This window comes from Aquila chrysaetos, chromosome 1, assembly GCF_900496995.4.
Source record: "Aquila chrysaetos chrysaetos chromosome 1, bAquChr1.4, whole genome shotgun sequence".
In the NCBI taxonomy this organism is placed as follows: domain Eukaryota; kingdom Metazoa; phylum Chordata; class Aves; order Accipitriformes; family Accipitridae; genus Aquila; species Aquila chrysaetos.
In genome coordinates this window covers 67,678,316-67,702,554 of record NC_044004.1, presented here as the reverse complement: position 1 = coordinate 67,702,554, position 24,239 = coordinate 67,678,316, and positions in this window count along the sequence as shown.

Below are 24,239 nucleotides of genomic sequence, written 5' to 3'. Positions count from 1 at the left end.
TATAGGCTAGTTAATTTTGATGATTTTTCACAGTTCTAATAGCAATACTTAGTGTGGAACAAGTTAGTACCAAAATTGTCATGACACCAAGGTCGTAAGTAGAATTTGAAACTCGCTGTATAGAGGAAATTACCTTCCCGATTGAATGAAGGTGCAGCCTTAAAGCTCCTACAGCAAAAGGAGAATTCTTATGTAATTTTCCAGATTCTTCTATAATCCTGAAATTACCTCCTCTCAGATATTACGCAATGAGAGACAGTTTGATATTAACCTGCATGATCACATTCATTTTGAGACTTGGAAGACCTTGTTTTCTAAATTTTTAGAAATGTTTATTTCCTGGAAAAGCGAGATTTCTGATGGGCTCTCCCCGAAGCGTACAGTGAAGAAGAGACAGAAGAGAGTGATGCCATGAAGCTGAGTTAAGAGACTGCTCAAGAAAAGTGTTAATTTAACATGTGCCAAGACAGAAAAGGAAAAAAAACCCTATTGATTTTGGTGGAAGTTGCACTGCTTTCCTAAATAGATGTAGTCTGTTGATTTTTTTCATATACTAAATACCCACTTCCTATGTAGGCTGTGGTCCAGCTTGAGAAGCTCATTCAACATGCCACCTGGGCCCAAGCTGGGCAGCTGATCTTGCACGACACGGAGAGTTCCTCCTTGTTGGATGCATGTCAATTTACACAGATTTGGTTAAGAAAGGAATATATTTGCCACAAGGAACCATAAGTCAGTGTTCTGAGAAAGTGTCCTGGCTTTGAAGATGAAGGTCACACCAGAATTTGTCTGGCCTAGACTAAATACCTGATAACCAACTGTCATGCATTCCAAAATTTTCCCACTGTGCTTGCCGATACTTGGCCCACAAACCAGGAGTGACAGAAATTTTGACACATTGGATGGGTTTGTTCCTAATGGCCCCAAACATATGCAAATAAACAGTGTGGTTCACAGGTGAGAGTAGATAACCTTACCAGCCTGGTTGCCTGGCTATGGTTTATTCTCTTTTGGTGTGAGCTTAAGTGACAGTCGCTCAGCTTGGTTTCCAAAAACAATGCTGTCAGTGTATCAGTGCTTGTACAATCCTGGTGCCTGCAGCATCCAAGTACAACGCAGACATATTTCTTCCGAGCTCTGGAAAGAAGAGAAGCATTATCACTGTGTTATAGACAGGGAGTGGAGGAACAAAGTGATTGCAGGATTTATCTCAGGTCCCCTAAGAAGGCTATGACAAAGCGTGGTACTTCCCAAATCCCAGCTCTCTGCCTTTCATCACAGGACCAGATTTCCTTTTCAGCCATTGCCTTCCCAAGGTTGCTGCATGAGCACGAATGACATATAGTTAAAACACATTTGGTTGTTGTCTGGGGAAGGAACACGCACCATGGTCTGTTTGAATGTATTCATAATTGAACTGAATTTAGAAAACCCATATTGTCGGGGCTTTCTACCGTATGGATTAGCAGCAGCCGCTAAAGATTGACGTTACCTTGCCTGCTTGAGCTTGGTCAGAAGAGTCACATTCCATGAATGTGCAAGAATTTCTGGCATGAATTCTTGTACATGCACATTTACATTTTGGCTTCTGTGCATGCTGTTCATGCACTCACTGCTTTGAACTCTGCTTTTCATGAGTAATTCCGACAACAAAATTCATTCCTTCATATATATATGGAAAGCAAACACAAAAGAGGCAGGAACATGGTCAAATAAAAGTAATTTCAAATGGTTTTTTTCTTTATTTATTTATTTTGCATTCCATTCTCAGCTCTGGCTAGGCAGTCACAGAGTAGAAATTATGTACCCTTCTCAAGATTTCTAAAGGAAGATCAGCCAGGACTCAAAGGAAATCTTGTTTGTTTAAGAGTCAAAGTTGGTCCAGGGCAGGAATGATCAAGGGTTTAGGACGCATTAATTTCTCCCAACGTGGTTCAGTTATGTCCCCTATGTGTGACTTAAAATTGAAAAAATGAGCCTATCAGAAATCTTTCCTGTTCAACAGCTGCACAGAAGACATGACTACTCCTAAATGTAAGATGAGGTACTGATCTTTTTAATCTGGTTCTTTTGGTTCTGTTCTAGGGAAAAGGCACCTGTCACCGTGATGCTAGTCCTGCCGATGGGCTTCACTTTTTAAGTCCTGAGCATTACTCTTTTCCCTAAGAGGAATGCATAAGAATAGTGAAAGGAAGCACAGGATTGTTTAAAGAACTAGAGATGCTGAGCTGGATTTGCATTATTGATACTGCTTTTATATAATTGTAACAACAGTGATTGTAACATGGTTTACACTGTCAGGAGAGAAGGGATTAGACCTTCTTTTACTGGGAATCATAAACAAATGAATAAATAAACTAGGCAGTACACTCCCTGTGTGCAGTTTTATTTCAGAGCTTATACTGAAGGCAGTCTAGTTCTAAGCAGGTGCTTCCTTGTAAACCCATTGTGGAGAGCAAATGACTCCCAGGGACTGTCGCTCCTTGTTGATCGTCAGTGGGCGTAGACGCAGTAGATGTAAAGATCTATGACTCACTGAGCTTGCTAAGGTGAAACCAGAAGAGAGTAGATAATTGCACCATTATGAAAAGAATTATCACAGTTTGATTACAGAAAAAAAATCTTCTAATGGTGCCGTGACTCTCGGGAACTAAAGTAGGGAATGGGACCAAAAGTGAGGAGTTTATGTCAAGGAATGGCAAAGTGTCCCCTTTAATTGATCCATTTTAATCAAACGTGCCAAAAAGATGATTTCCAGGACTGAAGGTATAAAGGGTCAAAACAGCCTAAGGTACTTCCCCATGCCAATTCTGATTAAAATAAAAAAGAAGACTATTCAAAGAGACAAATTGACCTGGGCAAGAAATTTCCGAATCCAGAGATTACTGGAATATTTCATAAAAGAGAGCATGCAACCTCCTGCCTTATGTACGAAAAAGGTACCAAGTTCAAAATTGCACCATCTAGTTTGATAATCTGTAAATTGAAGAGTGAGAGGGAGGGATTGCAGGTAATCCAGATTGATATGAGAACTTCAAATACTCAGGGCAGTATGAAGAAGGCATTTCCTGTTGACGGACAGTGAAGAATAATTTGGTGTCACATAACCCAGAAAGCACGTATATAAAATGCGAAAAGTATTTGGGCAATTAAGAACAAAAAGCAAATGTGGTATAAATTAATGGGTAACTATGACCTTTATAGAGTACATGAAACTAGGCAGGATGGTTTTCATACCACTAATGACATTATAAGATTACTACAATTTAGGCTGCAAAGGCAAAATGAAGAAGACAATGAATGTGCGCATGGGGGACAGTCGTATCTCCTCATTCATGGTGGTGCAGCACAGAGGGAAACTCATCCATCCATCCCAGCCCTATCGAAGATTGAAGCACACCAACAAAAGCCTGTCATTTTCCCTTTCCATTTGGGTCTTTGTGGAGGTTTTAGTAGTGGTATCTACTAAAGTGGGTAGCAATACTTGGGGAGATACCACAAGTACCACAAGATTGGGAAATCTGACCAATGAAATGGGGGACTTGGAACGCTCCTTCAGAACAGGGGCGACTCCGTTTTTACAGGGCATTGAACTGAAAGAGGGCCAGTGTCAGCGTTGATATGAGGGGGCTCAGCATCCTAGCTGGGAGAGTGGGGGGATCTCTGCAGTCTTGAGCTGGTCCCTCTCCCTATGAGACCCCTTCACCTGCAGTAGCTAGAGAGTCAATGGTGAGACAGAACTCTAAGTACAGAGTGGGTGAGATTTCTGTAGCGTGTGACCCAGGACCACTGCCATAGGGTGACAGAGAGTTGAGAACAGTAGTGGTCAAAATAGGATAGAAGTGGAACTGGAGAAAGGAGGCAGCAGGAATGTCCTTCATTTGAAGCATCCCTTTGATAATTTCCTGTTAGCTCAGTCTGGATCCAGGGCTTCAGGGGTATGGTTTGGTGAGAAGAGACTGGCAGGAGTTTTTGAATACCACTTAGGGATTGTAACAGAGGGGCAATCATTCACAACGCTTGTACTGAAAGTTTATTTCCATGAAGGTGGGAAAGGACTGGCAGAGATAAATCGATCCTCAGGTGGAAAGGTAACGTTATATAGCTCACGTGAATTGAGAAAGGTGTTTCTTATAAGGTGCCTTCACAGCCAATATTTGAGGCTCTCCAACACTATGTTCCAGTGACCTTGGTAAGGAATAAGACATGACACTCTTTTTATGGACCAGTAGGGAGAGCAGTTCAAAGAAACCTTAGTTGGAGGTGACTTAAATAAGAGCCTGTGAAAACCAGAGAAATGGCTCTCCCTCATCCTCCTTTGCCTCTGCTTCTCGAGCTCCCTGCCCCTCTGTAATAGCTGAAAGGAAGGGGGATGCTACAGACTTACATGTTACAAATCTTATCCAAAAAGCATCTGTAAATGACAGCATATGCCTGAAAGTGTGTTCCGTAGTTATTCTTTGTTTGATGCAGCAGTGGCCACATAATTATGTCGCTTCAGGGCTTGCTAGAATGTAATATTAAATATGATTCCAGTTATTGCTGTGCATCCCTGCTATTTTTACTTGTTGGATTTAAAGTTAATAATATTCTGACATAGCCCTGATTCAGGTGACTGGATATCTTCTTTTCAAGGACAATGGGGTTTCCATAAGAAAAACCAGGAGATTTGTCCCACAGCTAATGCCTACAGATTGAAATGAACGCTGTTCAAAATGTTGCTCATCACAGGAAAAGCTTGCTATGACAAAGGCATTCATAAAGGCAGTCAAAGGCATGGCAGAAGTTACTGTAAGGCAACAACACATACTGTCCTGGTTTTGGCTGGGATAGAGTTAATTTTCTTTCTAGTAGCTGGTATAGTGTTATGGTTTGGATTTAGTATGAGAATAATGTTGATAACACACTGGTGTTTTCAGTTGTTGCTAAGTAGCATTTATACTAAGTCAAGGGTTTTTCAGCTTCACATGCCCAGCCAGCAAGAAGGCTGGAGGGGCACAAGAAGTTGGGAGGGGACACAGCCAGGGCAGCTGACCCAAACTGGTCAAAGGGATATTCCATACCGTGTGACATCATGCCCAGTATAGAAACCGGGGGGAATTGGCCTGGGGGTGCAGATCACTGCTTGGGAACTAACTGGGCATCAGTCGGCGAGTGGTGAGCAATTGCATTGTGCATCACTTGTTTGTATATTCCAATTCTTTTATCATTATTACTGTCATTTTATTATTGTTATTATTATCATAATTGTTTTCTTCCTTTCTGTCCTATTGAACTGTTCTTATCTCAACCCAAGAGTTTTGCTTTTATTTCTTTCCCGATTCTCTCCCCCATCCCACTGGGTGGGGGGAGTCAGTGAGCAGCTGTGTGGTGCTTAGTTGCTGGCTGGGGTTAAACTACGACACATACTCACAGAGCAACAAAGCTTGTGCATTGATCCATTTAGGGTGCCTTCTCCTTTCAGGGCAGTGGACATATCTGGAAACAAGAAGCTTCACTTTATTAGTATGATGAAAAAAGAAAGGAACATTTTGGGAGTGTGATACTGAGCAGACTGATAGGGTTTCAGTTAAACTGGAAGTTTTAAGGTAAATCCCACCACTCTGGTGGAATAGGTTTTGGGATGCATTATGAGGACAGGCAATGACCAGACAAATGGGTGGCCCAGAGAATTAGGAGACACCACTTGTCCGGATTTTCTTCTCAATATCGGTGTAAGTCAGCTGGCACCATCTCCTATGAGCTTTCATTTCTGAGTGGCATATGGGTACTGGTATTGTTGATACTCAGCTTTGATTTGGGGATGATGTATTTCAGGGTCTCTCACTCTTTACCTGCAGAGACCAACAAGCGGTTTACTGATCAGTAGCATGACTGATAAGTCCTGTCAGCTAGAGCAGTCCAGCCAAAAGCTGTATCCCCAGGAAGGGGGCTACAGCAGTTTTAGCCTTTTCCCAAGTGCCATGGGGTAAGATAGCATCTCTGGCACAGCGGGCAGTGGTTTCGCTCACCCCTTCAGGTTGCCAATGGCTCTGGGCATTTTGTTGCAGACTGGCAGGATTTCCTGAGCAGTGCAGGGGATTTCTGGTTAGGAAAATCTTTGACTGATGATGTGTTTGCATATTCTTTGGGAATGTCCCCTCATGTGAGCTTCTCAAGCCTGAGAGGCCGCAATCCTTACCCTCTCTCAGTGCTTGGCAGGCTTTCTTTGTGTTTTTTTGCCTTGGCTTTAACAACACGGTCAACTGAAATGGCTTGGCCCTTGGAAGTCGTGTGCAAATATATATGTTCTTTGTATGCAGCTGGAATGCCCACTATAAAAGCAAGTAAAACAAGTTAGAGTATATACATTACAGAAATGCATATTAATTTATTTTACAGGGTACGTTAATTCAGGAGGTACCATACTTTTGGTCCCTCACTTGGTTTCTGGAGACAGGTTAGCTGTCTCGGCACTAGTCTTTATCATGCAATGCACACATACAATGTTTGTTATCTTTCTTGTAAAGATATTCTGTTAAGAGCAAGAAGAGAAAAAAAAAAAAATGGGAAGACTGCCATCATTTGCAGTGTGGGGAAGGGAATGTTTTTAAGCCAACCAGTAACACAGATGGAATAGCTGACCTGAAGCTGGGTGATGCACACTGTTTCTAAAATAAAGCCCAAAGTTCCAAAGCCAAAGAACTATGCAGAAATCACCTGGGTTTTCCCACAGCTCTAAGTCTTGAAGCTGAGATAGGTGAATAGGGGAGATCAGTTTGTTCAGGAGATAAATAATGACTTGTTAAGAGCTTCAGATTGCAAGAAAGAGGAATCTCACAAAATTTGAACCCCAAGATCTTGTGGATATATATTGACTGAAAGATATGGACCCTAATTTTTCTATCCATTATATGTCTGATCAGTAAGCACACAACTACACATATATAGCTAAGCAGAAGATACACGTGCAGATGTGGCTAGATGCTTACTTTGCTGTATGTATGTATGAATTCATGATATGTTTATGTAGTATCATGCAGACATGCAACAAAACGTGGAGATAAATGTGGGGACAGAAAATCAGACCCAGTGTATGTGTTTTAGATAAACAAAATGTTTTACTTTGGGTTCAGTATGCCGTCAGGCGTGCTGGTGCTTTGGCATATCATAGCATAGATTAGCAAAAGAAAAAATAATTATTTTCATTATTATTAGAGTTTTGCTTTTCTGCTCCTGACTTTAGCTTTTATTTGGTTGCACATTGTTCCATGTTTGGTAAAGGCTTAGTATATCTGTATAATTACAAAGCTAAATACTATTTTTTAATACATTGAGCAATACATTTCCTCAATGTACCCTCTTTAGAAGAAGTATTTGTTTCTTTGAGAGACAGTTGCAATAACAAGTGGCAGATTATTTTAATAAAACAAAGTGAGATCGGTATCATGAAAGCAGGATTAAGTATCTTTAAGAAGATGCTCACATCCTAACCCTTTGTATGTGATTTTGTATTTTGAAGTGGAGAGGTAAACTAATGAGAATCACAGAATATGATTCCCTGATTCACTTGTATTCAGGAAAGTAAAGATTGCTTGAAATATGTATGATAAAGCTGGATTCTTCATAAGATAGGGTAGAAGAGATTATTCAGTGAGCCCAAGAAAGCAGTCTTTCTGAAGGAGACAACCAAGAGGCTGCAGGTGATGTAAACTGATTATACTTCTTGGAGATTAAAGTGAGCTTTTTTGACATTTGAGAGACCCTATTAAAAATTGGACTGTGCTTATTATCATCTGTGGACAATATTGATTGCTGAGCTGTTTACTTGTAAAAGGAATTCTTTCTAGTCAAATGATGCAGTTTTAGGAAAGGGAATGACCTCTGCAGGAGGAGGGGGCGTACAATTATAAATCATACCAAATGTGATTGAAACTCTCCCACAGGCAAGAAAGAAAATCAAATTAAAGCAAATATTGTATTAAAGGAGTTTCAGTGGATGCCTCGGAGAGCTCTGATTTTCATGTAAATGCTCATTTAGACTGAGGTTTACTGCCTCCTCAGAATAATGGAGCAGAAAAGAAAAGCATATTTAATTGGAAAGGGAGGGAATGCCAAGGAAATAGATGAATTGCAATTCACTTTCTAGATTTTTGCCTCCAGATCTAGTGGCTATGATAGCTCACTGTCTTAAATTGTACAAAGGAAAACAGTAATTGAACTTCCGTCCATATAATTTGGGAAATCTTGCTTTTTTTCTTTATCACATCTTCTAGATTATTGCAGCTTTAGATAATTTCCCCGTCAGGTCCTTTTGCATGTCCTTGTGGGAATTGCCTAGTGATTGACAGCTTTGATCTGGAAATTATTGCAGCTAAACTGCTACGATTCATATGGAGAGAACTGCCAAATAATTTGACAGATAGATGCCAAGAAATGACGTATACGGATCTGTCAGACAAACTTTTTTAGAGGAACCATCCTTTGAGTTTTGCTACATGGGTATGGTGAACACTGGGCACGGTTTGTTTCATGAGCCTGCTTCTGGTGGGCTGCAAAGAGCTGATGGCACCTGTGCTCTGCAAAAGCTGGGTGCTAGGATGGGCAATGGCTGCTGTCAGTAAATTCCAACAAAATGATCATCAGAAATTAGAAATTAAGGATTTTGCAGGCATGGCACCAGCTCACAGGCAAATAGATTTGTGCCTGAAAGAGTGTGAAATTGATGTAAAATGTTTCCTGACATGAGATTCTTTATCAGAAACCCAAGAGTAAATAAGATCATTTTAACTGCGCTCAGGATGAACCCATGAGAATTCAAACATATTGTATTTTTGCACCTTTTTTTCTTTGCACACAAAAAATACCCCGAAAGTTATAGTATTAAGGTTTAACCCAACAGTAAGAATCAACACAATTACAAATGTCATGGTATCATGTAGGCTATCAGGCAACTGAGGCAACACATGTTCAAACCTAACTGAGTAAACATATTTTATTTGCATTCAGGCTAATGCCTTGAAACTGGAGTTAACCTTCCAGTGCTAAAATCAGGGCAGGTGCAAGGCCGTTTCCCTAATCTAACAAATTGAGATGCCGACTGTGTAGCCTGAACTATTTAATTCTTACACCTCTTGTTGCATTTGTCTATGTACGTGGAGATTTAACGCAGCAGGGTATTGAAAATCTCATCAAGTTCAACAGAATAAACCTTAAAAAGAGCTTTCATCATTAAATGTTTTCATACTCTATAATGTGCAAAGTTATGTGACTGTATTTTAAGGAGGCTTTAAGTAGGAGAAAGTGTCCTATTGCCTAAAGCTGGCAATGTGCTAATTAAGATACACAGAAGAAAAGTTAAGCAAGTAACTTTAAGGAGGGAAGGAAGGAAGGATGCCATCCCATGCAGAAATACATGACGCTTCAGCCACTGAGCCCAATCACTGGGGAGGAGGAATGCATAAACAGGAAGAGGCAGTAAAGAAGTCATTTAATTGTGGGCTAGAGAAGAAAAACACCTCCCAGGAGATTTGTTCTGGACAGCTGAATGCCTGTGCTTACGGGAGCAGGGAAGATGTCACCAAGATCTCTCTGGGTCGTGCCTGTCCTGGGGTAAGTTAGAGGCACCAGTCAGCCCAAATGGTGAGATGATGTAGCAGCCGGGGAAACTAAGCATATTCATCACCATTTTAATAATATTTCCTGCTGGTTTATCCTTCTCATAACTTTTTAAATTATCCTTCTGTCTTGACAAATTCCTTCTTCTAAACCAGCCTATAATAGATTTTTCTAGGATGTCCAACTGAAAGTGAAGGTGTTCTAGAATGTCTGGAGCACAGGGATCCTCAGCCAAGTGTTGCACTGCAGAACCTGGTTCTTATTCTGGCTCTGCTAAAGAGTCCCATTAGGATGTTGGGTAGTTGCTTAAACCAATTCTTTTCACAGGGTGTTCTTAATTCAGTGTTTCTTATTTCATGGACACTTGACTATGGCTTCTGGTTTTCAGACATACAAGCAGCTACATCTCTAATGAACTTTGAACGCCTAAATGTCATGTAGTGGTAAATGCTCTGAGAAAAACAAATATGTGACTCAGAACAGACACCAAGAACAGTAGAAACTTTGGACCTACATCTCCCCAGGTTTTAGACTGCCATTTTAAAGTGTTGTTAATGGTATCACCTCAGTTCACAGCAAGCTGTGAAAATGAAATCATTGATGTTTGTAAAGCACTTAGGACCAGTAGTGATGAGCACCATGTAGAAGCTTATGAGCAAATTACTCTGCCTTCCTTGTCTTTTCTAACTGTCGTGGTTTAACCCCAGCCAGCAACTAAGCACCACTCAACTGCTCACTCACTCCCCCCCAACCCAGTGGGATGGGGGAGAAAATCGGGAAAAGAAGTAAAACTCGTGGGTTGAGATAGGAGCAGTTTAATAGAACAGAAAAGAAGAAACTAATAATGATAATGATAACACTAATAAAGTGACAGCAGTAATGATAAAAGGATTGGAATGTACAAATGATGCACAGTGCAATTGCTCACCACCCAGCGATTGACGTCCAGTTAGTCCCCGAGCGGCAATTCCCTCACCCCCTCCCCCTCCCCCCAGTTCCTATACTGGATGGGATGTCCCATGGTATGGAATACCCTGTTGGCCAGTTTGGGTCAGGTGCCCTGGCTGTGTCCTGTGCCAACTTCTTGTGCCCCTCCAGCTTTCTCGCTGGCTGGGCTTGAGAAGCTGAAAAATCCTTGACTTTAGACTAAACATTACTTAGCAACTACTGAAAACATCAGTGTTATCAACATTCTTCACGTACTGAACTCAAAACATAGCACTGTACCAGCTACTAGGAAGACAGTTAACTCTACCCCAGCTGAAACCAGGACACTAACTCATTCGTGTCTTCGTGCTCTCTCTCTCAGTATTGGCCCCTTGTTCTCTCCCCACCTGACTGGTCCAAGGCTTGATACCAAGCTCCCGGCCCCTGTCATGGGCTCCTTGCTCACTACATCCCATCTCCCCTCTCTAGCTTCCCCATCCATGCCTTTCTCATTCTGGTTCCTCCGGCAGCTGTCCCTGGGCTCCTGTCCCAGACTCCATCCTTCCTGTGCCACAGCCACTTCCCACCCCCTTTCCATCCCTGGCACATGGTGTCATCCTCCACTCGGTGTCGATGTCCTGAAGCAAACATGGTGCATGTGATAGCAACCTCCTGGCCGCTCCTTGTGACCAGACTTTTGTCCCCTTGGCAGCCAGGACTGGTGCGCGGGTCGGCACGTGCCTTGCTCGTGCCCGAGTCCCGCCCTGGCACACAGCTGGAGTCTGCTCTCCAAAAAAGTGGAGAGAGTTTCAGACATGCACCATGAGGCTGGCATCCTCACAGACAGTATCTGTTAAAGGCTAGCAAGTCCACACTGGGCAGATTCAATCACAATTTTTATAAGGCTCATCCTTTAACCAAATGTGGGCGGACCTGTACAGAAACTGCACAGAGAAGCTGTTCTTTGACACAGCTTGTCCTTGCTCCAAAATTACGGGAGGGCACTAGGTTTTTCAGCAGAAACCTTGTTCCTGATTCTGCTCCTTAGAAACACCTGAGCTAATTCAGCCGCAATTTTTATATTCAAATGAAAGCAAAGAATTCACTCGGTACGAAAATGTTTTGTAGTGTTTGGAAATGTTACGCTCAATTGGAAGTGGGCTCTTCAAGGAGGTTGGCAGCCTTACTAATATGTAAAACTACTGCCTGTGCTGATCCAAGCAGTGCAGGTAGGAGTCACAAATCTAAATGCACCCAAACTGGGGGTGTTCTGGATCTAAGCGGAACAAAGAGCTGCATTTTGTCATTTGGAGCTTTGGAAAGTTTGGGAAGTAAGCAAAATTTGCTTACGTGAGATCCTGAGGTGCGTGGCAAAACTTTAAAGTTAGTCCTGCCTTAAGAAGGAGGTTGGGCTAGATCAGCTCCCAAAGTCCCTTCCAACCAAAATTTTTCTATTGGTCATATTTTCATCATATAAACTTCTGAGTGTTTTATATTCTAGTTTTCAGGACTGTTATATTTCTTAATAATGGATCATTACTGTCTATTTAGAAAGTTTCTTTTGAAGACCAGCTATAGCACACATTATTAATTGATTGACCTTGGATAAGAGGGTTGAGAAATTTCGGGAAAGAAAAAACATTCTCCTGTCACATGTAAAACCATACTACATGTAAGTTGTGGCTATTTGTGGACTATGTTTGCCACCAAATTGTTTAACTGTGCTGTGAATTCTTCCCATGATTTAAACTGCTCTGTATGAAGAGTGAATACCATCATGATTCTAGCGAGAAGAGCAATCACAATAGTAATATTCTGCCGTTTCTAAGAACTACAGAGTGAACCCTAATAAATAACAGGCTTGGTCTCAAAGCAATAAACATGCCAGGGTATGAAAATCATCTTTTTTCATAGATATAAAAGTAACGTGTGATTTAGTGTTTCATACCTTTACTGTATCAGTAACATCCTACCAGCAATCATCCATAATAAACTATTATATTATTTCAAACTGCATATAATATTTAGTGTTGAGGAAGCAATGTATTTGAGGATAGTCAGGCTGAAAATCTGTTCACGACAAAGATTTTTCAAGTATCTCTATTCCTCATATATATATGTATATTGATTTTTGTTTCATATTTAGAATCACTTAGCTGCTAAAGAAGTCAAGCACTGACATGCCCTCAGCTCTGCCGGCAAAATACTAACAAAACAGAGGCTGTAGGTATGTTGTGACCCCTGCATAAGGAGTATGTGGTAAAAGTAACAGAATGCAGACTGTAACTGCCTGCTGCAAATCTCTGAATACACCCTGAAAAACTAAAGCATGCAAGAAATGTCTGGTTGCTAGTACAACTGGTTGCACAACGTTGACTCCCCTTTGGTCTAGCAGACCTCAGCTCTGTTGACCTGGACAATCTCTTTTAGTCTGAGTGGAGAAGTTACAAAAAGTACTTTCCAGTAAAAGCCTGAGAGTAAGGAGAGGTTTGCTTAGTGCACTTCTTTATGATTTTATAAACATGTGTTTGTGCTGTCAGAAGATCCTGCAAAAAATTGTACTGAATAGTCTCTTGGGAACGTATGACCATCTAAGCAAAGTGTCTTGTCCAGAGCGTTCAAAGCTGATCGCAAGCGTCTGAAGCTGAACCAGGCAGGTGTAACAAGCTTTACTCATTTTCCCAGCGACAAACATATTCCCTTTCTTCCCCCTTGCTTCAGCACATTTCAGGCAGGGGGATACGGTGCAATAGACTTTGTACCACAGAATTAGCACTTCCAGAGCAGAATCAGTGACAACAATATGCATGTGGTATTTCCTAACTACCTTCCCAGTCAAGCCGTAATGAGGCTTCTTAGTGAGCAACAATTAGGTCTGATTGTGTTGGGAATCAGAGCAGATAATTTATTAGCAAAACAGTTATATTAGGAGAATCAAATGATCTTTTTTTAATCACAATACTCTGTTTTCCTGGGCAGGATTTTTTTCTTTCTCTTCGTAGGCAGTGGGTAAAGAAGCAACGTGGTTTCCTGCGTGCTCATAAAGATATACTGTGGGGTAATAAACCTGAATAATATTCATTTTCATTTGTTATAATGATTGTAATAAATCTACAAAGCATAGATGAAAGCAGTTGTACTAGCCTTACATCTCACAGAAGATAAAAAAGCTTCTAAAAAGGACAGAATGGAGTGTTTATTATGCCTTCTTAATTTTAAGTACATTTAAAAGAATTGCCATTTCCTTCTGTTGCCTCATTTACAAGCACCAAGTTAGGTGGTAATTATAAGATAATTCAGTAACACTCTAAAATAATGATTCAGCTAATTAATGCTGAATTACAGAGGCAGTCCTACACAGACACTTATAACACCCCCATTATCACTGACAGAGTTCATCATGATTATTCCAGCAAGCACTGAAGGAACTGAATGTGATTAGACCATTTCTTGAAAATGTTAACTGTTTCTTTTTCTTTTTTTTTCTTTTTTTTTTTTTTTTTTAATAAAACTGTGGCCTTTTAAGAGTTCTCTGTAGTGCAGGTGTCTTAGGGAGGAAATGGGGCATAGGAACCTCCTCCTACAAACAGCAGTCACAATGCACGATTTTCACGAGGTCTGTAGAGCCTAAATTGAGATGTCATGCTGGCCACTGAAATCATGACCACAAAAGGGTGTAATCTTTTGGTTATGAGCTGTAGACAAGGGGCATGTTACCATCTGTGGAATCTTTGAATTTGGCTGATGCTGATGTAGGGCAGAGGATGGGAAGGACTTCTTGCTCAAGGTCAACGGAGAGGTTTTGTTACTTCTCGGTCATGGTCAGCAGAGAGGTTCTGTTGCCTCAGCATCCCAGGGCCCAGCATCCTTCTTTTTTATTTCTCCCATTTGCTCTGGAGAGTCAAAGTTGTTCTGGATTACAGCCTTGTGTTGCTGGAGCTTTGTATTTTGTATATGCAGTCACATTTGTTTATGCTGCATTTGTGCCTCATTGTGGAAAATGGAAAGGGGGGCTTATATGAAGGCTCTTAAAATAGACTCAGCTATTTTTTATTTTGAAATGGGCAAGAAGATTATAAAAAAAGTAGGTTTAGTCATTTTATTTACAAGGAGGGAAGCACAGGTCAGGGTAATACAACATATCTGAAGGTTTTCAAGATGGCATGTTCAGATGTCCCAAGCAAACTTTGTTGTCTTCACTGCCTGCAAGCTGATGTCACCGTTTTGAATGAAGTATAACTCACTGCTGACAGAGATGACTCTGGCAATGACATTAATCTAGCCATTAATGCCAGCCGCCTGGACATCACCACCCTGTGCACTGTCTTACACAGGCAATATTTACAAGAATTCTATAAAATCATAGCACTTTTCTTCCATAAGGAGAACCCAAATGTTAAATATGTGCTTGAGAGGAAAAGTTAGAAATCGTATATAAATATACTACACAGCTACTGGGAAATTGAATACAAACTCATCCAATTAAGGGGTCTTGGCAAATACTTTTTGCCCCAAGCTTGCGATTTTTATTTCTATGTGGGAGTTCTGCAGGGGCTAATGTGTGAAAATTCCCATGGCGAGGCACACGGGGCCCCGTGCATCACTGCCGCGCTCAGCCCCGGCTTCCGCTCCCGGTGGTGGAGAGCAGGCTCTCGGCGGAGGCAGGCCAGAAGCAGCACAGCATGAGATGGCAGCAGAGCTGCTTCAGCCTCGTGGTTCTGGCTGCAAGATGGGAATAGTCTGGCGATGGTCCTTGCATCCCCACGGGGGGCAATGGGTGATGGATCTGCATGCTGGCACTGTGTCCGCAGCCCAACGATCTCCAGCTGTCATGGATGGCAGCCGGCTGTGTTATAGCCAGTTCGGAGCTGGGCTTTATGGTTTCTTTGGGTTACCAAAACCCTTTTCATTCTGGCCAGAAGAACTTAAAAAATGCAATGCTATGGATACAGAGGCAAATTCAGACTTGGCAAAACAGAGTTGCTTTCACTTACGTAAAGGCTGAATCTGCCTCCCGGTGTTTTAGTGGCCAGTTACTTCCCTTCTCTTCAGTGTAAAAGTATTGCTTTTGCTGTCCCAAGCAGCTAGAGGTACTGCTAAAGCACATTCATCCAGCCCTTCAGAATCAGTAAGAGCTGGAATGGGTTCAGGTGGAAAATTATGGGATTATGATCGGGGTACCGAACTCGAGGGACTGAGCCTCTGCTTGTGACTGTGCTGTAGACTATGAAGGAATAACCTAATTTTTCCACTCCCTCACTTGTCTATCTGTAAAAAGGGATGGTAATCTTTTAGTCATCTATTTTACCTATTTGCAGTAGAATATATACTGAAATGTAAGCAACGATAACAGAGTATCAAGCAAACGGGCCTGGGAGTATAGAAGCGACAGAGGTGGATACACAGAAAACAAATATCATGAGAAAGAGAGTAGTAACCATAAATGCAGTTGGCTCAGTGAAAATCCCTGCTTAGAAACACAGCTGACAGGAGGTTTTGGGGAGCAATTTTTTCTCTTGCCTGCCAAAGATGAGGGGAGTGGGGAGGAGCTGACTCCTCTCGAAGAGCTGGAGGTACAGCGCTTTTGCAGGCTGGTGGTGAGAGATGCTCTGCTGAAAGGGGAAAAGCCTCGGCGCACGTAGGGTAGTGCTCATGTGACACCTGGAAATCCAAGGTGGCTGAGGTCTTAGAAATGCCTTTGGAAATTCACTGAGTGCTTACTAACTGCCCAACAAAGGGATAAATTTACTCCCTGATGAATGAACTGTGGTCGGCCAAGGAAGAATTTCAGAGATAATATATCTGTTGTAGAGACTAGTGAAAGAGTGGAAGAAATGGGCCAATCTGGCCCATGTAAAGATAAACAGTGATTAGAGAAAGGAAACAATCCAAGGAACAAGCTGAATTTGGCAAGAATACATAAACACTATGTTTTCCAACCCTGCAAGTGTGCAGCCCCTAGGCAAGACCAACTCCAGTGGAAAGCTTCAGCCAGCAAACTGCAAATACTTTTAAAAACTGATGATAGGCTCTTTGGGAACCTCTCTGGGAGGAAGATTCTTGTCTGGCAAAGTGACTTGCATACTTCTGGCACTAAAAAAACCATGTCTAACTATGGTGCTTCTGTGGTCACCCATTGCCACACTATTTTTGTGCCTCTCTGCCTTAACCCGCACTACTCACACAGTCCCTGCGGCAGAGGAGGCAGCTCTCCCCAGCTTGCCGACAGAAGGCAGAGGCTTAAATTTGGACTTGAGGAAGGACTCTTGATGAAATCCAGAATCATAAACCAAAGCCCTCTCTTGGCATTAGTCATACATCTCAAGACCGCCCAGCATTGCTGCTGCGGTGAGGGCTGAGCATGATTTAGGGATTCCAGCAGCAACCCATGCCACAGAAGCAGCACCCCATCTCCCCAGTGCCCCCAGACTCAGCAGCCACTGCTTCCCCCACTCATGCTGGCTGTTCCCACTGAGCACTGCGGGCAGCAGCCACCCTTGCTTGTCTTGCAGCACACCTCTGCCACGAGCCATGTTGGCCGAGCAGCCACCCCATGCCCCCCAGCAGCCTTTGCCACGCAGCACTGTGCAGGCAGAAGTCCCAACTCCTGCTCCCCACCTGGAGGTCAGCTCTTTCCTTTTGGCTGGCGAAGAAAGCCAGTCTCTTTGGGTGTCCCTCCTCCTTCATGAGGAATGCTTGGGCTCAGAGCATCCCGTGCCTTATGGGGCTGGGATCTCCAGCCTTGGCCAGCCAGCTGGCTGCAGGACTGCAGCAGGCTCTGGGGCAGGTTGTATTCCCCACAGCCTTTGCTGAAGCAATGTAGTGCAGTGACAGAGATGTCCAATGTCAGTGGGGGCTGGCTCTGAAGCCTGGTGTTTATGGCATCCCTGGGTGGGAAGGAAATCCTCATTTCGCTTGATCTCTCTTCTCAGAGAACTTTTAAAATGTGAAATGTATCAAATCGGGCTGTCAAGGGAGCTGAGGAGAAGCTTGTGCAGGGCTTAGGAGTGAGATACCAGCACTACTGAAAGAGTCTGGGATTGTGCAGAAGTAGCATTTAAAGGACAGTGAGGCAGGAATTTTGGGATACAGGCATCTGAGACAGTCCTGCTCCATGGTCCTGTGGGCCAGGTGAGTGATTTGCCTAGGATTTCACAGGCAGTCTGTGATTGATAAGGTAACTTGCCAGGTTTGAGGCTGCTTCACCGGTACCTCCCAGGTGATAATATTTGTGTCACGGTATCAGCCATGTAACACTTACATTTGCCACAAACATAACGTGATTTCTACCTTTGGATATACACACGCTGAATACTTGAAATCCAACAAAATCCATCAGTCCTCTTCCCAGTGCGGGAAGGAGACATGGCTTCCTGGAGACTGCATGTACCAACAGAGAGAGACGGATGCAGGGGAAGTGTGGCGTGGGAGCGGTGTGTACCATCATCTCTGTGAAATGAGACGTCCCCTTCAAGCAGCTCTGTATCTTCCCATTGTGGAAGAAGGTGGTTTTTTTCCCCTTCTGTGTTAGATTCGCATTGTAAACCAACCTTTTTGCTGAAGGGCTCATGCTGCTGTTGAGCCAGGGCTGGGCCCTCACCCTGTGCTTTTGAAAATCATTAAATGAGTGACCATCTTATCAAACTGAGCCTTGTATGGATCCTGAACACCTTAGACCAACACATAGGCCTGACTGGCACTGCCTGCTTTTGTTGTGTTTAAAGATTTTGTGCCTCTACGCTGTTACATGCTTTTTGTAGATTCGCTGGAAACTCTAAAGTGGCGACTTGTAGCTCGGTGTAGCTGTTGTTTTCTGCTGTGCAAAACTGTTTGTCAGTGGAGCCGCGATTTCAGGAGGATGTTTGCACAGAAATATAATGAGGCTTGGCTGGTCCTCGGGAGCGGGAGCGATTTTGAATGGCTGCTGACCTCGCGGGGAATCTGGGCTGCGCTCAGGCAGAAACTACTGAGCTGGAAACAAAAACCTGGAGAAACTAAAGCAGGCTCTCCATCTTCTGCTCTGAGTTAGTAAAGAGGTAGTTTATCCAAAAGTCTGCAGCAAATGCTAGAAGATACATTCATAGCTTTTTTAAAAATTATTTTTACCAGTAATACAACTTTTTTAAATGGGTCTGTGCTTTTTGGTGTGTTTATGTAACCTGTTCACTTGCAAATGAGCTGGCCCTCTGGTTCTGTCCTGAGAAGTAGCTTTGAGCCTGCTTTTTCTCCTGGGTGTTCGACCTGTGGGTTAGGCCCCTGCACAGGCTCTGCAAAGTAGAGGGATGCTTTTACACTCTTGAAACTGCAGAGAGAAAGATTTACGTGTTTTATAGTCAGGTTTATTAGCTCTCATTCTGTAAACAGCTATATAGCTGTTACTTTCTGATTTCCACTGTTGCACAATACCTGCAACTACAGGAAAAATATATTCAGGAGTTGTATTTGAATGAGAAGCAGGACAAACCCAGTATTTTTGTCCAATAGCACTTTTCCTGGCCTTTTTTAGCAATTAACTATCTTATGGTAATAAATCACATTTTGCACTACAAGGATGCAAAGGCTGGAACAAAAAGGCTGTGGGTTACAGAATTGTTCCTCACAGGGTTGCTCTGCCCTCTTTCCAACATCTTCTCTCCTCTTGAAAATGAAGGGTTTGCTTATACTTAAAAGAAAAAAATAAAAAAAGAAGAGTTGCCTTTGGCCAGAGATCAATCATGGAAAATTTCAGCCCCATCAGAGAATGTTTTGGAAACATATGAGGCTGTAAGCAGATGATCTGATCCTGATCCCACTTAGCTCACAGCTGTCTTACTCCTGCTGTAACAGCAGCGACTGCCATGGATTTACCCATGATTTGCCGCTGTCAGCTGAGATCAGGATCGGGCTGTGGGTTATAATGGCATGTGCTCAGCGGCCTCAGTGCTAGCAGTTGGTAATGGTGAAAGAGACAGTGAAAGATGCTGTTACAGTCCTTGTTCTCCTGAGTAGTGGTAGTGAATGGGACTATTCATGTGCTTAAGGCTGCAAGACCAGGACCCACCTAGCTGTGCTATAAATAGTGAGACACAAATCTCAAAAGATAAAGTGCTTTAATTCACATGGAAATCCTAACTTTCAGGTGCTTATCTTGACCAGGTGTATGTGGCCTGCCACATGGATTTTGTTTTGATATTTTAGCACTTCAGGCACTGGGCTGAATCGCCATGAAGGGCAAATATCAATTAAAATAATATTAAGCTGCTCTGCCTATATCATCTGTACCTTCTTACACACGTAAGTTTTTTATAAAGATTGAAGGCTCTTGCAGAAGTTGGCATTTGGAGTACACTGACCATTGGAAAAACATGTTCAACTTACCAACACTCCCGAGACTGCCTTGTTTTGGGCTGCCTGGTGGCTTTGTGCGGCTGTGCCTGCTGCTGGCATCGTGCGTAGCAGCACCTTGCACCTCTCTGCTGGTGGGTGGAGTTCTCTCTCCCGCCCAAAAGAGCCCAGAGACCCATTTGTGCGAGAAGAGAGGTGCAATTGCCTGTCTCTTGCGGGAGAGATCACACCATCATGATCTTATCCTCTGGAAGTGAAGAAAATAAGATAAAGAGTTTGGTGAAGCTGATTTTTTTTTTAATAATCATGTATCCTGTTCAACCTCTAACAATACAGCTGTACTTATTTCAAATTACTTGGATTACAGCATTGAAAATGACATCTCTGCTTGTATATCTACTTTTCCTGAATGTTTCAGCAGAAAATAAGTGTCCTTAAACTTGCTGCTCCAACACTTACTTTGAAGTACAGAAATTCAGGAGCTGGTCTTTTAAGCCAAGCTAGCACGTCTTTATACTTGAGCTGTTGCTTGTCTTACTCTTCCCTGGGCACTTACTAGAGCAGCTGTTGGAGCAGGACATTGGGTGAGATGTAGCTTTGGTCCCACCTGCTGAAACTGTTTGTATGAGTAAATTTTTATAGGTACGGTACCTAGTACAGATATCCAACATAATCCAGTCCTCTTCTTAGTCAACCTGTGCTGTACAGTACTTTCATATTATTTGAACTACAAAATTAAATTCTAGTTTGGTATTTTGTATAGTCTGAAAAGAACTCCCTGTCAACAACTCTGGTGCACTTGTGCTGCAATTTGGGCAGATACTGGCTCCACCTGTTGTTGTATTTCCCCCATTAGTTATCTAGATGCAATCAGTCTTTGAGGCACCTCCTACTGTTATAAATAAAACTTGAAATGAAAGACTATTGTGTAACTATAGAACATATTCAATTTATACCACTCCAGGTCTTGGGGACCCAAGTTGGACAGCTTCATGGGTGACTTCCAACCTGTTGAAGATGTTACTTTTATCATGCAATTAGATGTGGCTGAATATGTTTGTCAAAAACGTGGCAAAAAAGTTGCCTGTAACTAAGGATCCAGGGCTACTTACCTATTGTCCCTAGTCACAAGTTATACTCAGTATTTCTTCAAAAAATATCCACCTAACAGGAGATGTTTATTTTATTGTTAATTTTGCCAATGTGCTACTTGAAGTGGGTGTCAGATCTGGTTTTCGGTCATCAAAAAAACCATCAAAGTCAAGGGAAAAATACAGGCTATGATGGAAAGCAAAATGTAGAACGAACTTAAGATTTTGTAGCTGATAAATGTTGCCTAAAAGTATTAATCATCTTAAATTCTTAAATCATAAGCTATGAAGCCCCTAGCTCTAGCAGAGTTGTCAGTACTCTACTGGTTGTGAAAAACTGCACATGCCACTAGTTGTTGCTGGTGAATTAAATCTTCACAACTGCTGTACAGATGTCATATGTAACAAACATTTAGTGACATGTCAAAGGAGGCATTTTTTCTGGTCCTTTTGCTATAAAATCCCTTCAAAGAGTAATCCCTGGATCTTGCAGCCTGTTGATCCTGGGAAGTCCTAGGGAGATGACTGCATTTCCAGGGCCGGGTTCGGAGTGTGTGCAGATCCCTGTAGATTCATCAGAGTCAAGGAGCAGCACTTCTTTTCAAAGTCATCCTGGGGCCAGGACTTCCATCCATTAATTATGTGAAAGAGGACCTCCTTTAGTCAAAGCTGCCAATTTTTAATGTAATTGAATGTCACCTTATCCTCATATGACTAGGGAAGAAAAGCAGAAGCTGTTGCTCAACATTTGTTTTATGCCCTTACATATTTTTGTGTCACTCGGGGCTTTGTGTGTCCAATAAAAGCAGGGAAAGGCTGTATTTACCAGAATTTGAGCTAAAGGTACCAGAAACTAAATTTGTCTTCTGCTCTTTTTGCTGATGGAAAACCTCAAAGCTGAATAGTTTCAACTGGTGCTCCCCCAGGTAATGGACAGGGTCTTGTGTGTAAGGTGGTGCCATGGCTCTCTGGGGTCTGGCTGCTGGTGATCATCGAGCAAGAGACCCCTTGTTCTGCACCATCTTACAGCTTTTTCTGTGCTGCTCAGACTTATCCCCATAGATCAGTCAATCAGGACCATCCTTGTCAACAATATTCAGTGAATAACTTTCCTACTGTGAGGATTTAAAAAAACCTTTACAAAAATAAAGAAAACATGGCCTGAGAAATCTTTCTGTTGTTGTGTGATGTTTGATGCGGTTTTTTTTCTTCTTTCCTTTGGGAAATAAAATGAGTGAAAATAAATACTAGGAAGTATGCAAAATAAGCTTACATTTGTAAGTAAACATGAAGTAAACGTGTTGCTTTAGGCCAGTTTTATAAAGCTGAATCCAACAGTTTCAATTTAGTAAATATTGACAAGCAGACAGAAAAAGCCTTTCTTTCAAAGCTTGGGCACTGAATCCACGTGAAACCTTTCTGATGGTAGCTGGCCAATTAAACATATCTCAACATAATCTCATAGAGGAAGTTGACTACAAATAGGATGAGTAAAACTCATCAAGTTGCCTTATGAATTCTACTTTTTTGTTTTTAGAATAACTCTGTCTTACAAGATGATGAACTGACAGTCACACAGGAAAAAAAAATCAGACAGACACTTCTTTTCTGGATAGATTAAACTCTCTAGAGGCTGGTAAAAACGAAGCAAATCAAGTACATCATCTTTCATATTAACATCAACCCATCCATTGTGGAAAACATCAGAAGTCAGCGTGTTCTCATTCAGCTGAAATATTATTTCTGTGCTATTTCTAGACCGAAGAGACAAATATTGGAGAAGTGAACACACTTAATAATCACCCAAAGGAAAGAGAAAAACACTGAAAAAGCCAGAGCACAAAGTCCCACTGTATGTCAGCCAGTGCTGCTGTGTTGAGAGAGGGCTGCCGGGAGAAGTGAATGCTGGTTCTCAAGAACCAGAGAGCTAGGATGTTTCACCAGTTGCTGTCTCCTTGTCTTTCTCTCTCAAGTATTTTTGTTTGGCTGGTTGGGTTTTTTTCTGCTGCTTTTGTGAGAACAGGGGTGTGGAGAAGGACCATACAGAGGACTCCAGGAACTGGGTGCAAGGAGGTCAACTTGTGTTGCTCCCCTGCCATTTAATGAAAAGCAGACAGACCGCCAGATAAACCTAGGTGACAGAGGGTGTAAGTGACAGATTGCCTGTGCTGACAGGCAGGTGGTGACTGCCAGCGTGTGATCCTGTGGCCTGAAGGCTTTCCCAGAACAGGATTTTCTTTGGTGGGTCACAAGCCCTTTTCTGCAGTTGGGTGCTAGCAGACTAGAGCACGCTCCATGACTAGAGCACCTGTTCAAAGCAGTATGCACGGTTGAAATGAAGTGCAAAATGCTTTTGCTTAGTCATTAGATCTTTACCAGTACCCAGCAATGATTTAACGGCTCCTGGGTAAACACTGGTACTTCAAAGAATGTTTGTGCTAATTTGGCTTTGGAAATGAGAAGACAGGTAAGATGCATGACCTCTGCTGAAGCATCTTTTGATGTCCTATCATTAATACTAGGTTTGATGATTGTTCGTTTTTCTGTCTCAAAGGGAATCCTCAGTAATGTCTTATTCTGCCTGCCTGCAGGCTCAGTTTCTCACTTGGACTGGCGGTTGTGAAGCAGCATACATTAGAGAGCAGAGCTCAACCACTTTTTGTAATGCCATGAATGGGACAGAGTAAGATGTAGAAGAGAAATTAGTTGTGTATTCACAGGTATCAGATGTCCTTGAAATGCAAGCATATCTTTCAAGAAGTTTAAGTTAATATTCCTAAGATGACCCTCCTACATCTCTTCTTTGCACATCTACGCTTATTGATAATATACTGGTGTATGTGCCTATAGCGCAAAGCACCTGTATATAAGGATCCATGAGTCTCAGACTTGTGAGTCACCTGTAGCCATCAGTGGTGGTATCTCAATAAGCTTTCTAGCTTTATGTCATTAGCATATAGTAAAATATGGTTTGGAAAGTATGCAAAGGTTTTTCCTTGTGGCATGCCAGCTGGTTACAAGGCACAGCATAGCCACTGCAATGCACCCATCTCATGCATATATGGTGAATCATTGTCTATTTTTCCTGTTAATGACTCAGCAACTGAAGAAGTGGGAGTGACCACTTGTTGTGTTTTTGATCTGCTAAATGGCATCTGGCAAAAGCCATTCTTGTGCAACATATTTGGCTGAAGTGGTCTTGCTGATGTCAGGAAGTCAGAAATGCAGTTGAATGGCCCAGAGACATGCCTCATCAGTGTGGCCACATATGAAGTGTTGCTATTTACATACTGATGGGAG